The following is an 18,394-nucleotide window of genomic DNA, read 5'->3' as shown; positions in this document are numbered from 1 at the left end:
AGCTGTCACAATACGCTCGCGCGTTCGGCCCGCAAAACTAGGTGAGCCAGCAGAGTTGCATGCCATGCCGCCGCGCCACTTGTGGCAAGTTTGCATTATGATGCTGCATACAGAAATGGCGACCATTGCATTTGTTGACGTTACACATCTTCTTCTCTACAACCAAGTTTGCCGCCCCGGTGTTCTCCGCTCGGCTCTCTCCCCAGCTTTTGCTTTTGTTGACACTGCGGCGCGCTGAAAAGCTTTTAAGCGGTTTTCCGATTAAATACTCATAAATACACGCTAATGCCATTTGCCGCTGATTATTGCCGCTGCCGCCGTTGCTACTTACTACCGGCCGTGCTCCCGGCTTTCGGCTAGCCCCGCTTCATGCGGCCGATGTCATTCGCGCGCTTAAGCAGGCTCGAGCTCGAGTTTGTTTGCTCATTGGTCGCTTGGTTAGGGTTTGTTGGTTGCTCTGTCGGTTTGTTGCTGCGGCTTTGTGCGTTCCGTTCGTTTACTTAGTGCCTAGTAGTCGTTTCTCGTCGCGCTCTTCTAGTTCCCAGATCTCCGGTCTGCTGTCCATCTGCAGATTTCCGCCCATTTCGGCTTTCTTCCGAGCGTGGGCGTACCGTATTCCGTCTAATAATGTGAGATTTATTTTTTAATATTTTTGTTTTCTTTACTCTTTCGCTGAAGAAGTCGTTGCAGCAGTTCGTAAATCCACTAAACAATTCAAAAGCGGTGACAGCAAAGAGAGATATAACAACAATAAGAGTTTGAAGTAAAAAATATTGAAGCGGAAAATAGGAATTGTAAACAGCGTAACTTTATTTACATTTTACACTTTTTCGTGTTGTTTCGCGCTCCACTCGTCAGCCGCCACTTGCACTGTGTGGCGCATCCTTTTTTGCTCAAGTTGCGTGACTATCATTGAAATAGAGCGAGCGCGAGTCTAGCAAAACAACAATTGTGCAGCGCATTTCAAAGTGGCATTTACTTAATTAAAATATGCACCCTTACGGGATCCAGCCTGCCCGTCCGCCCGACGGCCTGCCAACAACTGTTTTCATTATCGTGTAGTTTTGCAGTTTTCCTGTTTGCCATAAAGTCTGTGTAAATACTCGCATAACTGTTATTTAACTGTATGATAAACAGCGGATTTTATGAAACAATTACATAAATGTTTGTTAAATAACAACAACTTGACACACTTTAGTGTCGGTGGTATTATTGCAGTAGGTCTTGATTGGATTTGAGAAGATTGGATTTTCATATTTCAAAATCTGAGTGGTGTGCTTGACAGAAAGTATGTGGGTAGAGAGACAAAAGCTGGGCAACAAGGTTACCATTTTCTAAGCTTCTTTCACACAATATTGAATGTTTATTTGTTTAGTAGTTCTTGTAGCCTTGAGCAGGTCGTTCCGTGTGACAGCTTCAGAAAAGTATTTTATTTTTGCATAATACCAATCATACTGTTCTAATACGGCGGTGAGAAACTGTTAAAAAGTATGCATCAGCTTCTGTGGAGAATATGGTCCGACGAAGGCTTGCCAAACGATTGAAAACTGTGCCCACTACCGTGAGATAAGCCTCCTTAACAACCCATATAAAATTCTATCTAGCGTATTGTGCGAAAGATTAAAGACCACAGTCAACAAACTGATTGGACGTTATCAATGTGGCTTCAGGTCTGAAAAATCAACAACTGACAAGATATATAAGAGAATCGAAGAAGAGGTGGTGTCTTCGTAGTTTTCAAAGCTGCATTTGACAACACTGACATTGAGCAATACCAAAAGTCCGTCAGAATCCGGAAGGAACTCTCCGCGCCGTCTATGCCCAACTCGCTATTCGAGTTGCAAAGCTTAAAAGAGAAGTTACAATCTTTTACAAGAATTTACAACTGCTGGCGTACCCCGATGACATCGATATCCTTGGCCATAACAACCGCACCGTTGATTCTAGTTTCTCCATGTTAGAAAAAGTAGCGAATCAAATGGGTCTGATAGTGAATGAGGGCAAGCAGCTGACGTAGACACGGTTTACGCAGTTATAGCCGAACTAACAACAGTATGCCAGTCATTTCTGCTTTTCGCCACTTGACGCCACGGAGTGATTTTCTTCCTCTTCCCGTGCTTTTATCGGCGTATACTGAATCTAAAACCTTCAAGAATGGAGTGTTTTCTTAGATCTGATCAACATGGCCTAACCGGCACAGCTGCAAAACCTTTGTCTCGAACACTTCTAAGACCGACTCATCAGACGATGACATTGTCAGTGGGTGGGAATAATGATCTCTGATGTGCAAACGCTGCAATTAGACTTCAACGAGGGTTACTCAAATCCAGGGTGCGCGGCGAGGACGCAAGAGTAGAAATTGGGTATAGCCCAATGACTTAACTGTGCACTCAGAAGCAAGAGCACACCCCATTACACCCCAAAGCTTCCCTTATTTTCAATATATATTTCCGAATTATCATTCTCTTTATGAACCGCCTAGCCCGGTTTTAAAATGAAACCTCGACTATAGGAGTGAATTTTTACATAAAATCAATGTTATGGTATAAACGTAGCAGCCGGTGTTTGGTTGGTTGGTTGGATATGAATATGGATCTGTATAAGAAAATCTATCAATTAAGTTTCTAACACACCGAAGGATATCTCCTTATACTCCATATATAGGTATGTAAACTATCAGCGTGGTGAAATGAACCGATTTATAGGTATATATACGAGGGCTAGTCTCTCAGATACTTAGATATCGATCGGACCATTATATCATATAGCTGCAATATGAAATGGCATATCGAAATCAGCCATTGTATGAAGAACTCTTTTATTTGTCAGCACCCCCGAGTTAATTCTGTAATATCAAAGAAAGTCGGACTGAAGTTATCAAAGCCGAAGCGAAAAAAAACCTTGGAGTTTTCATAAATGCGCGTTTCCCAAAGTGCGTCTTCGAAATATAATCTGTCTCCTTTAAGACAGTGGTGTTATCACCGCCACCAACCAACCGCTTGTCACCATATTTGTCCTACAACGTTTCAGCAGCGACAACGTGCAACAAATAGTGGCAGTTAACTACTTGGCTAACTACTGTAAAACAGCAACAAAAACACTGCAAAAACTTTGGCAGCAACTGAAAATAGACAAACTAATACTAACATACTTATACACATGCATATACGCACGCATACACGCAATCCAGCAAATTATAAACAAAAGTCAGACACCAGCCAGTCTCTCGTGCTGACAAGGAGCAAAGTCACTGAAGCGCCCCGCAGCTGGTGGCAGCCTCCACAATCTGCAGAACTGACTGGCAGCTCTAAGAGCGCACCATCACGCACACACACACACACACAGAAATAAGTGGCAAACGTGTCCGCATAAGACGCATAAGACACAAACATAAACTTTTACTATAAAGTTTACTTAAAATATAAAATATGAAAATGCAGCTGAAACGCTGAGGTAAACGAGTTATCAGAAGGCAGCAAGAATTAATTGAAAAATGTTGCGAAAACTTTCTCGGCGCTTACCAAGCTTATGCACTCCGTCTCGGTGGATGCAACGCGGTGGCCGAGGTTTTAAGTGAACGAGTTAAATTAAAGAGAAGCTGCAAGTTGCAGTTGCAAACGCTTATGCAATTTTTAAAGTTTTATGAATTGGCTTATGAGATATATTTGATTCGCAAAAGTGGGGAAATTTGAGCCAAAATTACCATTGCTACTTGGGAAGCGCTGGATTTGATGAGAGAAATCAATTTTGGTATGTTCACAGCTAGAAAAGGAAAGGAAGTCGAAGTTAATGGGTGTTACCGAGAAGATAGTCAACAATGGCGGACTGAGGAGTTCAATGCTCTGAGCACACATATTTGAGGAATTTTTAATGGGAGCTAACGGAACACAATATTTATAGAGATATCCAAAGAATATTCTTTCTTTTCTCTATATCCTTCTTGATTATAAAAGAGAATACACTCTCGAAATATTTGACTGATATAACTCTTTTCTCTCCCTCTCAACCATATTAAGTATCCGCCAGAATTGTTCTAAAGGAAGATACAGGTGTCTGAGCCTATATGGGTATCAGGGTGTTTAATGTTCGGGAAGAAGTTCTATTATAAAAATACCTCAAATGCTGAGGATATTGTTTCGTCTACTGAGACAAACGTTTAGATTTCACTCCCCCATTACAAAAATCATTCGGTTTAACGATTTTTATGATACATTTTGCTTTTTTTCAGAGGGACCATTGTCACTTCACTTTAGGTAAGAACACACTTAGGCTCGCTCATCCGCCATTCTGGCCGCCGCTAAATACGATTCTAGTGCATTCAAGTGTACTGACGCTAGCATGCAGCTGAGGATCCTGGACAGTCTGCCTGCCACCGTCGTAAACGTCTATCTTGAAGGGCGGTCCGATTTCTTCATTTCTGCCGTCGCCTGCTAACCAACGGGGCTTTTAACGTTGCCTGTGATCTTCGAACCCACTATGAATTTTAGAGAGATTCCTCAGCTGGTATTGGCGACTCCGCCCCGTCCCTCAACACTACCTACACATCCAGCCAGACAGGCTTCTTCTGACTGGCTTACGATTCCCAGGCGGTAACCGCATTTTCAGAATGCAGGTTTTTTCACTTAATTTCTTACAAGACGATAACGTTTGCCATAGTAGAAACCCCGAATAATGTTCGATTAAAGGTACCGACATACTCCCATCCAAATCCATTTCGTTATTCTTACTATTAAAGTTTATTGGGTCCTGCATTCAGCACTTCAAACGAAGTCGCTTTTAATGGTCCCAAGGTTATCTCTTTTAGGATGAGAGTTGACGCACGTCCTTACGGGAGAACACACTTAGGTTCAACCAGCACAAAGAGGAAGTTTTCTCATCATATATCTACCACATCAAATGAATTAGGTCTGCTAAGGTTTTAACGGGACAAGGCATCCTCGGCATTAACTGACCAATCATTTCTGCAAAGTGTCCCTCCCACATATTCAGAGAATACCAGGGTTCAATTCAATCCAAAAAAAGCATAAATTTTGGAATCACAGTTCGAGCCGAATCCAAGGTCAAGGTCTTTTAGGAGTTAAGGTCTTTTAGCACTTATCACGTTGTACCGCTCAGGGCCTACCTAAGTTATGAATATTTGTGAGTTAAGGAGGGTCTATTAATTAAACAACTTCCTTCCAAAACCTCAAAGTTTGTAAAATAGTAAATTAATAATAAAATAGTAAACTAAATTAGGGTTTGTTTTGAAAGAATAATCTGGGTTTCAACGCATATATGCTTTTGAATTCTGCTGCAAGTGTCCATCCCACCCACCGATATTCTTTGATCCATCAGATCTACTTGAAGGAACACACATGTTTACGCCATTATCAGCCGGTCTACTTACCTCTCTCCTTTGCACTCGCTCACTTGCTTTCAATTCATTGCAGCCAACTTCATTTGCCATATTTCACTGCACTTGAATGCACCGTTATCCGTTATGTGGTCGACTGCATTTCTTTCTCCACAGTTGAGTCACATAATTTGCTCGACTGTTACGTATATCCGAGTATTCTTTAAATCACTTAGAATTTATTTTATTTAATTTCATTTTATTGGCCGCACATGGGAATTGCCCAACGCATAGGAAGGCAATAAATATGACATTATCTTATGCTCAGCCATTTACCTCAAACTTGGCTATTTTCCCAAATGATTTATAGCATTTGGCGAAGCGTAGTTTATATGTAGCTCCACTCCCGACTTCTTTGGCGTGGACTTGGAAAAACTTTGACAGCATTACAATTGCAAACATAAATCAGTAACGGTTTTATACCGCAAATATATTAGTATAGCGACTTAATGATGTAGTTAACGAAATAGTTTTCATTCAAATTAAGTCGCTTTAGTTTCAGTTTGACTTAATGTTGGTTTAAACTCTATAAATTTTAAGCAAGTAAATTTATTGAAAAGGGATTATAAGTTGTGGAAACCCCCTTTTCCGAGTTTGTTTGTCTTCTATTATAGTTGTAACAGAGAATAGTTTTTTGATCGCGCTTGGTTCTTGTGGAATTCGACTATTTTTTTTTTATTACCTATTAGCTCATTATTCATTAAATTACCAGACTTAATATTTCTCCTACGAAGACGTTGTTTATTCTGGTTAATGACATTGGTAGCCAAGAATCAATTGTATTCCATAAGTTTTTTGAAGAAAACCTGGAGTGGTATATCTTTAACGTTTCTTTTTTCAAAACAGGTTATCGATTGGTCCACTTAAAGTCTTTAATTTTTGGAAACCATTTGATTTTACATGTAAAAATCTAAAGTTAAGCCAGAAGCAAGAATCCTTAAGCTGAGGAACAAAAGTTTGAACGTTTTAAGTAGACCATATATAGCGGTATATCAAATGATATATCTAGAAGTGGAAAGCGCTGATCCGATTGACGTTAACTGTTGATCGCTCAGCGATCTTAATCAAAAGGAATGGTTCTCACTAAGCAGGGAAATTCTGTTCAAGAGAGCATCTGCACAAGTCAAAGTCCCATTTGAAGGCGATCCACCGTCATAACATTGAAAAGTTACTAAAGACTTTGAAAATTACTATTGAACTATGCTCGCTTGATAATGTGGGATGATCTCTACGAATCAATTCTGTTTTAAAATATCATTATGCTTTTACTTGTTTACAGAAGTTTGGTTGCTTCATGCAACAGTTTTCGATGATTTTGGAGTTTGAAAACACATTATTATTGACATATGGAGATTCAGCTTATTTTTCTTTTTCACTTTCACTGTGAGTCAGTCTACGCCGAGAACTGAAAACTTCGCAGATACTTCGCTACGGTCCTTCCATTGTGCTTTCGTTGTCGTGAAGCTTTTCGCTGACGCATCAACCTCCATGAAAACGACTTATATCTACGTCTTCTTCTTCGATACTGATCACCTACATGGACGGCTCCAAAGACTTTGCGTAGAACAGTTCTAAGTTCTATCTCATTTCGGTTCGTCATCGTCCAAATTTCTTTTTTATAAATTTCTTCACCGTTTAATAGGACAAGAATAATGAGAGACTTATGGAGCGTAATTTTTGTTCGTCTAGAGAGGGATCTGCTTTCCAATTGCCCACCGATCTAATAGTAGCTCATGTTGGCAAGATTTGTTCTGCACTTCATCTCCAGTCTGAAATTATTGGTGGAAGGAATTTATGCCAAGATATACAAATTCCATAACTTTTTCAAATTTATAGCTGTCAACAGTGACATAGTTTTTAAGACGCGGGGAATATTTGTGTGGAGTTTCTAGGTACTTTATTTTTCTTTTGTTATCTATAAGACCAAATTCATTTGCTTCCTTTTCCAGGCTGGAAAAGGTTAACCCTGACGGCTCTGTTGTTAGGTCCAACAATGTCAATATTATTTGCGTACTCTAGTAGCATTGTACTCTTTAAGAACCACTTTTTCCAGCACTTTTCTTTTTTAGCATAGACCCCTCTTACGCGGTTATAGCGGAGTATAGAACAGCGTGCCAATCCTTCTTCCTATCGCTGTTTGGTGGCAATTAGAGATTCCAAGTCCTGCCAGGTCCTGCTCCATTTGGTCTTGGAATGGAGGTATTTACCTTCCCCCGGTGGCTACTGCGTTGAATACTCACAGAGTGGAGTGTTTTCATCCATTCCAGGTTGTACTAATCAAAAAAAAAATGTATCGATTCGATTCCCAGCGCAGTTTATATGATCCAGTCCGGATCAATATAGATCTTAAGTGCATATTCTCATTCAATTTACTAAATTATCTTGAAAGTAAAGCAAGGCATTTGTCAGGAAATTAATTAGTATTAGATATACTAGTATTATTAGATATACTAGTATTACTAGATATACTAGTATTAGATATACTAGTATTAGACTACCTAGTCGAATCTTTTTTGTAAATTTATGCAGCAACTCCACAAGGTCTGTCTGCCATTAAGACCAGAAATATGAAATTCGGTCATAAGGGTGCCCAGTGCTAGCGCACATGCGAATCAGAATATCAACCGTTTTTAGAAGAAATATAGTAACATATCTCACAAATCCTTGGACCAATTCGAATCAAGTTTTCTAACTCGTTCTTCAGGAAGAAGGAAGAAAATAAAACAGCCATAGCTGAGAGTATAAATGAAGACCGTGGAGAGGCGATTCGGCGCCATTCACAGCAACTCAGACTTGTGCCGGTCGCTGGACAAATTAAAAATTTTTTATTACAAGAGTTTCTATTGAGCGAAAGAGCTGCTTCTTGGGAAGAAAAGACACTTAATTCAGATCGATATCTCAAAACTGAGCGCCTGATTGGCATATAATATAAATATTACCGGTGGACAATAGCTAAATCCTCAGCTTCTAACGCTGATAAATTATATACTATATGTATTTCATAGAGCCTCACACGTTTCCTTCTGGGTCTTACAAACCCTTTGTATACCCTATTCAATGTGGACAAATCGACAAACCAGTTAGTCATGAGTTTCTTACTAGTTATTATCCAGTTGCTGAGCAATTGCTCTCACTATCAGAAGGAAATGCGTAAGCGTTGGCAATTCACAAACAATTCTGCGTGCAGTCATAAAAATTATATAAATATTTATAGCGTAATTTCGGCTGCTGCTAATTAGTAATGTAAGTGTGTGTGTGTGTGCATATGCGTGTTATGTTATATACCACTTAATGCAAATATGCTCACTCACATGTGATAAGTTATTATTATTATCACACTGTAGTGTCGGGCCCTTCACATTGTTGTTGCTGTTTGTTGTTATTGTAGTTTTTGTTTTTCTCCGCCGCTGAATCGACAGGTCTCTGCTATTTTGATGAGCAGTCGTAATTACCATCCTTGCGGCCGTTCTCTTGATAGGTGGCAAATATATGCCACAGGGCATGCCCAACAGCCGTCGGGCTGTCCGACCGTCCTGCCGTTCGACCGTTCGAGTGTTAATCAGATTTGAACAAACCAACTATGGAACAATACAAGTTAATTAGGTTTGCATTATTAAATTTGATAACGGTCAACAATGTGCTGTATTGGAGGTTTGGTTGTGTATATGCAGTTAGGCAAATGGACGTGGTGACAATGTAATGGAGCAATAACGGCTCTTTCGTTGAATTTCATTAAATCATTTAAAGTAAACGATGTTAAAGTCGCAAGCGTTGTAGCATAGGGTTGTAGCGAATGCTGTTGTGAAGCTTATTGGACGGGAAGCTCGACATACATGCATATCTTCGAATTGTAATTCTGGTCACAGAATAATATCGGATTATACAACGCTCACTCGACTATTTAACATTATATTGGAGTGAGAATAGATAATTTTAACTTAGTCAAGTAGAGTTGACATCGATATATGTAAATACAGAAAGGTCTTCTTGTAGAGGACCACAGAACTTTGTCCTTTAGGTATGCAAGGTTATATGAGAGAATCTATAAAGTTTCTAAGTCGGACTAGTAGTTTTGAAATGGAAAATACTTGCGCTTTACGACATCTGTCATATGAGCTGGACCGAAAAATGAGGCTCTTACTACTATGAGCAAAAAATAGTAAGACTTTGTTTATAATGTATTCTTCAAAATCTATGACGTCTTGTGGCAACGTTTTCTCTAATCTTCAAATCAGTTGTTTCCGGATTAGCCTTAGGGATTCACATTTAATGGCTTCAATTGACTGAAAACGATTTCCCCAGAACGATTGTTTGAACTTGTTGAATAGCCAGAAGTCACACAGAGCTAAATCAAGCGAATACGGTGGTTGCGACACAGCATTGGTTGAAATTTGGCGAAAACCTCACTAAGAAACAATGCAGTATGCGACGGTGCATTATCGTAATGCAATATCCAAGAGTTGTCGCATCATAATTCCAGCCTATTTTTACGAATAGTTTCGCGCAACTAACGCTCAGCTCAGAAATAGTTTTCCTTGTGGACAGTTTGGCTGGTCGGAAGGAATGCGGAGAGCATCACACCTCGATATTCCAAGAAAGCTGTCAACATAACGTTGATTTTTGACTCCTGGTTCCTGACGTGGTTCTTTTCGGATTCGGCTCAACTTTGCCGCGAAATTGGGCCAATTGATCCTCTATTTCCGGGTCGTAAGTGTAGATCCAATACTCCTCATCAGTAATAATAAGTTTCATGGCATCCTGGTAGTCGGAAAGCAATGCTTCACAAACGTTAAACGTGACGTTGGTTTTCGAAAAATATTGTGATTTTCGAACCAATTGTAGTTTCACTTTTCTAAGGACCAAATGATCTTTCAAATGGTTTTCACCGATCCTTTCGACATTCAAATAATGCCAGTATGATCTCTGAGTATTAATTGTCGCTTCTAAAGCACGAATTTCGTTATTTTATTGACGAGTCGATAGTGATAGGGACGTAGTTCGTCGTCAACGCGTTCTCGATCCTCTTTAAATAATTTCTTCGAATCAAAAACTCTTGCTCCCAACAAACAATTATTATCGAAGACCTTTTCCAATGTTACGACACCAAAAATTTAGTTCAACACACAAAGTTTAATGGAACTTCTTTGTTGAATATTTTCACTCAGCGTAAAAGTCGCCGCTTTCTGTACTTCAGCAAAATAACCGCATACTAAACACTAATGATTATTTTTATGTGACGTTTGACACAGATGTCACTGAAAGTCATATCAACTTTGAAGAAAAATAATATTTCAATGAATGGGGTTTCGCGTTTGAATTAAAAAATCTTACTAATTTTTGCCCACAGTAGTGTACCATATATAGTATATATTTATATCTAAAATCTCATAATTCATCATTCTAATATTATTTCTATTCAACATGGGAAATATAATTTCCGTTTCGACGACCAATTCTTACTTGCGTGGAAATTTCATTTCGGAAATTGCATATCAGTAAATTAATATGTTTTATGCACCCAGAGAAATTGTGAGGTCATATAAAATGTTTTCAAATCTTTCTTTGGTCATACAAGTTGTTTTCAAATCTTTTGATATTTTTAATCTTTTGTATATAGTTTATCGAGATGTCAGTCTTTTATAGTTCTTCTAGAAGATCTTTGGTAAAAAAATATAATTCGGAATCTGGGTTTTTTTAGACTTCATCGAAGATATTCTAAGGGCTTCTCTTTATGAAACAACTCTTAAATTATATAAACATCTGGTTGGTTCAACGAAAACCAGTCCACTCAGCATAAAGTTCGAAAGTTTTACTGACTATAAAACCACGTTCCACGGTTGACATCACTTTCAGAGGGGGAGTATGAAGCACTGTAATTTGTGGGGAATCCGTGTGAACTTCGATCTTAGCAGAAACTAGCAGCTCTTCTAGCATTTTAGGCTCTCAACAAGTGCTGTCTTGTGCTAGTTTTTTCTGTTTTTATACTCTCGCAATAAAGTTGCTAAAGAGAGTATTATAGTTTTGTTCACATAACGGTTGTTTGTAAGTCCTACAACTAAAAGAGTCAGATATAGGGTTATATATACCAAAGTGATCAGGGTGACGAGTGGAGTTGAAATCCGGATGTCTGTCTGTGAGTCCGTCCGTGCAAGCTGTAACTTGAGTAAAACTTGAGATATCACGATGAAACTTGGTATACGTATTTCTTGGCTCCATAGGAAGGTTAAGTTCGAAGATGGGCAAAATCGGCCCACTGCCACGCCCACAAAATGGCGRAAACCGAAAMYCTATAAARTGTCATAACTAAGCYATAAATARAGATATTAAARTGAAATTTGGCAMAAAGGAKCGCATTAGGGAGGGRYATATTTGGACGTAATTTTTTTGGAAAAGTGGGCGTGRYCCCGYCCCCTACTAACTTTTTTGTACATATGTCGAAAACTACTACAGCTATGTCAACCAAACTGTACACAGTCGTTTCTTTTAGGCATTTCCATATACAGTTCAAAAATGGAAGAAATTGGATAATAACCACGCCCATCTCTCATACAAAGGTTATGTTGAAAATCACTAAAAGTGCGTTCACCGACTAACAAAAAACGTCAGAAACACTAAATTTTACGGAAGAAATGGCAGAAGGAAGCTGCACCCAGGCTTTTTTTAAAAATTGAAAATGGGCGTGGCGACGCCCACTTATGGACCAAAAACCATATCTCAGGAACTACTCAACCGATTTCAATAAAATTCGGTATGTAATATTTTCTTAACACCCTGATGACATTTACCAAATATGGGTGAAATCGGTTCACAACCACGCCTTTTTCCAATATAACGCTATTTTGAATTCCATCTGATGCCTTCTCTGTATAATATGTACATTAGGAACCAATGATGATAGCGGAATAAAACTTTACACAAATACGGTATTTGAGCTGAGGTATCCCTTGTGGAAAAATTGTCGTGATCGGACTATAACTTTTCAATGCAATTAAATCTAATTAATTTACAGCAAAATAAAAAAATATGTAAATGACGGATAATGAAATCTCGATTATCACTTTATCATGCGAGAGTATAAAATGTTCGGTGACACCCGAACTTAGCCCTTCCTTTCTTGTTTCTCTTTGTAATGCTTAAATTAATTGAGGTAAAGTAATAGATTTCCTTACCGACAAACAGATGGCTAAATCAGACTTACACAGGGAAATTTCGATCTTCAAATCTCCCTGGTGACGAGATTAACAATTGTCATTTTCGTATGGCAAAATCTGGTTGTATCTAGTATATGAGTGAGATAATCTGCTCAACAACCTAAATTTCGTGATTAGTATCGGTCGACAGTAATAAGTACTCGAGTCAGAACTTGAAAATATGGTATTTTTTCTAGCGAATATCAAAGGTGTTAACATCTCCCTTGTATCTTTAAAATGTTTGTTGTTTATATAAGTTAAAGTTGTGTTACAGAAATTGTTATAGGTAAGGTAATCGATATTTACCTCGTATTGCCTAAGGCCTCGAACCTGACGGAGCTTTTGGTGTTGCTCGGAGTCAGCTTTGAAATCGACGAAGAGGTGGTGTGTGTCGATCTTCCATTCACGGGTCTTTTCCAAGATTTTTCCAGGTCTAAATCCATTTTTTGAATTGGACAGTTCTATCTAAACGTCATCATTGTCGGGGAATTTAACATATATTCCATCGTGGCTCGCCTGCTATTCTATCTGCTTTTTCTTCACTGAGACACGATATTCTTTATCGTAATAAGAGTTATTTTGTCTTTTCCGAAAACCAATGATTTCGTTTGCAGCTGTACGCAAGGAGCTTGAAATGCTGCCCATAATTCTCTTATACCGAGTTGCTGATGAGTGCTCCTAGAGAGCAGGAGTGCAAGTCGAGTAGAAACCCATTTCGCTGTCTGTTGTGATTGCAGCTACTCGACATCGTATCTTTCCTGTGTGTTTGTTGACGGGCTTGCTGTACAGAGGCGAGTGTGTATGGTGGCTACAACAAGATGGTGGTCCGAGTCGACGTTAGTTTGCGAGCTGTTCGATCTGGTGACAGCCAAGAAGCTTGATAAATTTTCTGTTGCTGGAATCTTGTACCACAGACAACCATATTTTGGGCTCCTTCGAAGTCGATCAGAATCAACTTTTTTTTAGAGCTTTCGCCATGGATACTGCACTTTCCGACTGTTGTACCAAAGATGCCTTCTTTGCCCACCCTGGCGTTAAAATCGTCCAGCACATTTTTTATATTAGCGCCCTCCAGGCTCTCTTAAAAGGTATATTTGGTCATATCGTCCTTCTCTCCCGCTTCTTCATATCGTGAGCCGCTTGTTTCAAGACCGATGCCCGCACGCAGGCACAGCTCTGGAAAGCATATTTCAGTCATTTGTTTTTGTGTAAATGCAACGCTGCCATTATGCCATGCTATGTAAATGTGGACTTCAACAAGCATGCCATAAAATTGCATGCTGATTGTAAAAATACACAACACATCATCACATATGTGTACGTGTGTGTAAGTGTATGTATGTGCTGATGGCTCTAAATCAGGACACCTGTGAGCACATGACGAACACGCAGAGCTTAGAGAATAACAGGGGCGTAAATGTGACGTCATGTTTATGTTGTTGCTGGTTTAGATATGATATTCATCGTTGCGCTTCTGTCTATTTTTAGATTTGTTGTTAATTACATTTTACAAGTTTTCAAATCGTTGTTGTTGTGTGTGTAATATAATATTTGTTACATTATTCAAATTAGTTTTTATATCACGAAATTCGACATATTTCTATGAATTTTAGGGAATATTAATGTGAACGCGTTTGTAGTATATATTTAGGCGCCAGTTCGACTGGTTGACTACGAATGTTTAAAGGTTTCAATGGAGGGCTCATATTCCGTATGCATAGCAACAAAAGAATTTCAAAATATATTTTACCGTTTTAATTCTTCGTACTAATATAAAGAAGTATGTATGTGTCGGGTATATCCTCCTGTCCGGGTTATTATCAATATAAAACTGGCAATTTGCGAGTATTAAGTATAGAAATATTTACCATATTTTTCCTGCAAATAGGACACTATTTTGCTGGTAAAGTTGTTTAAAGTTGATTTTAGAGACTTTGGTGCTAGTTTCATAACAATTAATGCCCACCAAGTGGATTGTCGATAGTTTGGCTTCGATGCCGAGTTCCAGCCAGCTGGATCGACAGTAAGTAACATACCATCCATATTCGGTCTTCAGAGCCTGCTTTGTGATCGACAAGATGACACCCCGGTGTAGGTAAGATTAGAGAATAACAGAAACTTAATAATGTCATCACCATCTGATTAGCAATTCCAAAAAAGTTTTTTTTTTTTGATGATTTTTGACCAAAGAAGAAAAATTGTTTGCTCTGGGCAGGTATATACGTTATCTGATTGGTGGTGCATCAAACCGAGTTGTCGGTTCAACCACGGAATGTTATTGCTCCAATTTCAAGAGACAAAGTTATGTAAAACGAAAGGGGTGCATGATATCTCGTATGTGAACTTTGTTAAACGGGAATTTCTAATTCAATTTGTGTGAAGTTTTTCTTGGAGATGTAAAATTTATTAGACGATTAGCTATCAAAAGGGTTAACATTTTTTTTTTTTAACTACAGTTTAGTAAATATTTGGCAATTGGAACTACCAAGTCACCAAGTGCGAATAGATGGACTTGCATCAGCATAATATCAGATATTTACTGCAGTAATGCTGCCGGTGATCAATTTCCATACTATAGATGATTGATTTAATAGAGCAATTAATATCTTTTTTAACTCCTAGCTGCGCCCACCTGCTCCAAAATCGAGCTGGTATGGTAGAAACATTAGGAGAGGAGAGTATCTTCGTCCATTTATAAGTAAGTCAAAACTCTTTGTGTACTCAGATGAATAATACGCAACACATTTTTGCTGAGTGGATAACTTCGGACTTAGGTAGATGTTCGGTATCAGTTGAGGCTCTATGAAAACTATTAAGTTACTTCCCGTGATATTTTGCTCCAACGCCTGAATCGAAGCGGAAATGTCCGCATAGATGTAACATGATCTAGGAGGGCAATCGACCGCCCAATTATTGTGGAATTATCTGATCACCGGATTGTTTTCTCAATAAATCTACTAATTGACGCGATTTGTGAGAACCGGCGATATCTTGTTGAAACCAAATGAAGCCGAGAGCAAATAGTCGGTTAACCACGATAACGTTTGCCCTTGGCAGTTACGTTCTCACGGACATCATTTTTGAAGAAATATGGACCGTTGATTCCATCGGCCTACAAACCATATCAAACCGTTGTTTATTCTGGATGAAGTGATATCTTTTGAATCCCTTCAGGTTGCCCATTGTCCCAACTGTGACAATTTTTCTTGTTTATAGTACATACCCATTATGCCAGAAATGGGCCTTATCACTGAACACATTTTAGCTCGAAAACGTCGCATCTTCTTGGAACCTTTCAAGAAGACTTTTAGTTCTTGCACAAGCTGTATTTTTTAGGCTTTTTATTCCGATATCCTTCTGGCTGAAAGTGGAGAACAAGGAATCCTCTAAGCTACGTGCTATTAGGCAGGTCTATCTTGTCGCCAAGACTGGTGTGCTGACTGGGCACTGTCGTAGACAAATAAAGCAAAGCTTTGTGGACGAAGGCTGCATGGAATCATCAAGATACTTTTTCTCAACTGTACAGTATTTGCCAGACTGACGTGGAGACATTTCGGTAGACGCACTTTCGGCGAACCGGGCGAAGTTGCTGCGATTACTATTTACCGCTTTAACAAATTTGTGGCTCGAAGCGTTTCTTCGGTGTATGAGGGTCTGGCGACACACATCACATCTAAAAGTGTTGGGATATACAAAGCATCAGCGGTCACAGCTGTTCAAGTGGATCTTTGTAATAGATCCATGATCTAACTTAGTCTATACTAAAGTCGAAACTATTTTTAATGCTATCGGTTGAGGACTGACGTCGTAACTTTTGATTGGACGAATAAACTCTGTAGCAGTACTAAAAATGCTGCAACTGGTATGGTACATGAGCAGCAAATACCCCAACTTTCATTCAATAAACGCATTTCAACAGAACACCATTCCCTGCAACTATTTAAGGAACGTATTTTACATTACAACAACATCGATATTCCCGATAACTCTTATCAGGAAGTGAGTGCAAAACTTGAGTGAATAAAATAGACACTCACTCAATGCAAGAATGCATGTTAAGCGCATTTTTTCACCAGTTAACAATGTACCTAACAGCTATGCATGCAATATGTATATTTTTAGTAACTGTAAATACGAACTATGAATTTATTTACGAACCACACGAATATATTAATAACTGTTTTGTTGAGTGTTAGGCAACTATTTTTGGAACATGCGCAACAATTTTTGCACACCTTTCAAAGCGAGGCGATACAGGAAAAACAAAAGAGAGGGAAAGAGCGAGATTGGCCGCGCTCAAAAGCGCAAGAATTGAGTAATGGAGTAAAGTGCCTTCAGCTGGAGCGGATAAACTCACGCGCTGTGTTCGTGCGGACGAATGCAAACGACTGTATAGTGGTGATATTTGAGATGCTGTGGCGCGCATGTGTGGGTGAGTGTCAGAGTGCTTGTGTAGCGCTGAGACGCAATATAGGTGTATATCCTGCAGGATATTTCGCTGCGCTGCGTTACAAGGATACCGTTAGACATGGAATGAATTTGCTGAATGCAAAAATAAATTTATGCGCTCACCGTTCATTACGTTCATTCCTCTTTGTTTTTGTTTTACCATAATTTTTTCGAATTCTAAGAATTTTCATTCATTTTTGCAAGTTCTGCTGCTTGCTGCTTGGAACTTGTGGGTGTTTTTGTGAGTTCATACTTGTGTGTGTGTGTATTTGTGAGGGTATGTGTGCGTGCATTGGGTGCCTCTTCAAAAGCGCTGGGAAAGCGCAGGGAAAACGCTGGCCAACGCCAACGCCAAAGTCAGCATGTCAGCCATTGAAAAGTTTTAGTTCAGTTCCAGTTCGAGTTGTGTTCAGTACGACGGCAGCGTGCAACGTGCACAGTTTGGTAACGCAGAGAGGCAAAACTCACTTTGAGCAAATAGCAAATCAAGTGGTTGAATATTGAAACAGTTTCATTTGTAAGAAAATACAGTTATTATTTATGGAAAATTTGATTCTCAAAAGAAATCATTTTACTTGAAAAAAGTGATTTTGGAACGAATTTCTCAAAAATATAAAGAAATTGTTTGGTGAAAGTGTGTGAAGAGGACTTTTCACCTCAACAGACAGCGACGTGGCATTGTTGGCTTGTGATTTTTGTGCGTGTGTGTGTATGTGTATATATATGCAGTGTGTGTTAACAGCAAATAGAAGCGTTACTCTTGTGTTAAGACAAATATTTTTTCTGAAAAAAAAAATAAACAAAAATAAAAAAAGGAAATTTTAAAATAAAAATTTGATTTTCTAAACACTAACATACAAAGAGTGGCATAAAATGATTGTGTTGAGAGTTTGATTATTAATGAAACGTGTTTCTAATAATCTGAAATAAAACTATTTGAAAGTCGACAAGAATTCAAAAAAGTTGGAGATTAACCAAATAAATTTTTTCGAAAAATCAGTACAAAAGTGCTTAAAAATAAATTAAAAACATTTAAGTTTTTATTGTTTGTTGGTGTAAATTATGCAATTGGTTACGAAAGAGTTGAAACTTGATAAAAAAAAACCTTAAATGATATGATATTAAAGTGATATGTACTTAGAAATTTCAAAAATATGGAACATTGAAAACAGGTTGAACGTTTCAGGAACATTAATAAATAATGATGCCTACAAATAGTGACGAAATATGTGAAGAAAATATGAAAATACTATGAAAAGTATCTTTAAAAATCTAAAAAAATACTATCTGTTACCTTTTTCTATTTTTTCTGTGCTCTCTTTAAAGCAATCAAAAATTAAAAATTATATTTACGAAATACCAA

General features: G+C 38.5%; 1 protein-coding gene across 3 annotated transcripts in view; it reads left to right on the top strand.

Moving 5' to 3' along the window:
- The first annotated feature begins 17,427 nt into the window (after positions 1–17,427).
- The window catches only part of LOC108969413 (pleiotrophin-like), a 71,085-nt gene continuing 70,118 nt past the window's right edge, over positions 17,428–18,394 (top strand). For 2 of the 3 annotated variants that reach the window (XM_018934108.1, XM_018934109.1), the window contains exon 1: positions 17,434–17,548. The gene's annotated coding sequence lies outside the window, so the exon portion shown is untranslated. Of the gene's footprint in view, positions 17,549–18,394 lie in introns of all 3 variants that reach the window. The other variant, XM_018934110.1, reaches the window with a different exon arrangement.

Source organism: Bactrocera latifrons, unplaced genomic scaffold (assembly GCF_001853355.1).
Source record: "Bactrocera latifrons isolate USDA-ARS-PBARC rearing strain unplaced genomic scaffold, ASM185335v1 scaffold_251, whole genome shotgun sequence".
Taxonomy (NCBI): domain Eukaryota; kingdom Metazoa; phylum Arthropoda; class Insecta; order Diptera; family Tephritidae; genus Bactrocera; species Bactrocera latifrons.
The sequence above is the reverse complement of the archived record's forward strand: the minus strand, read 5'-3'. Positions and strand labels throughout refer to the sequence as shown.